This window comes from Penaeus monodon, chromosome 24 (assembly GCF_015228065.2).
Source record: "Penaeus monodon isolate SGIC_2016 chromosome 24, NSTDA_Pmon_1, whole genome shotgun sequence".
NCBI lineage: Eukaryota > Metazoa > Arthropoda > Malacostraca > Decapoda > Penaeidae > Penaeus > Penaeus monodon.
Genome location: NC_051409.1, coordinates 26940342 through 26941161, shown reverse-complemented (window position 1 = coordinate 26941161; position 820 = coordinate 26940342). Strand labels below are relative to the sequence as shown.

At 33.2% G+C, this 820-nt stretch overlaps 1 protein-coding gene across 1 annotated transcript in view; it reads right to left on the bottom strand.

Annotated features, from left to right (window-relative positions):
- Positions 1-528, bottom strand: part of LOC119588700 (H(+)/Cl(-) exchange transporter 7-like) — a 25784-nt gene extending 25256 nt beyond the window's left edge. Inside the window, 1 exon segment of the mRNA XM_037937338.1 lies at positions 371-528. The gene's annotated coding sequence lies outside the window, so the exon portion shown is untranslated.
- Positions 529-820: the final 292 nt, after the last annotated feature.

The following is an 820-nucleotide window of genomic DNA, read 5'->3' as shown; positions in this document are numbered from 1 at the left end:
AATGTATATAGACTTCTAGAACAACAAAGACAAGTAATGACACCCAATATACCTTCAATAACTCATTGTCACTGATAATGAATGCTTTTGTCTTATCTGTCAAAACCCACAAGCTGATTTCACTCCACAAAGCCTGAAAACCATGAACAATACAGGTGCAACAAAGAGAAAGAGGTTATTCATTATCGTGGTTATAATAATTAAGAAAAACGTGCAATTCTTATCCTACTTATAAAAGAGGGGAAAATGTTACAACTCACACACGTCTATATACTGAAAAGCGAACAAAGTGAGGGGGAAAATAACAAAAATAATCACACACACACCACACAAAGCACAGCATTTTGACAACGACTATCACAATAATCACCTCCATTATAACAATCCATCTTCCAAGGTATTAGAATCAGAATTAGGTATCACAATAGCACAAGGAGCTTCACAGACAAGGAGTCATGTCCTCCAGCGGGCAAAAGAGACGAAGAAATGAGAGAAAACGGAAGAAATAAAAGACAAGTAATTTTGCAACTTCCTATTCATGTGATAAATTATTTTCTGTATTGATTTTATCGAAAATGAACTTCATTATGAATTTCGATTTAGGCAATATTATACTAAAGAAAGTACATGACACTATTATATGGACAGTAGATTTTAAAATTTAACATACTAGAAAGATACTGACAACGACAATATGAATTACTTAATAGAAGAATCATGATATTTAGTACTAGAAAGGTCAGCAGAGACCGCGAAACACTAATGAAGACAGAAAGGATAAAAACACAGAAAGACGAAAGAGAACAGAAAGATAGAAATA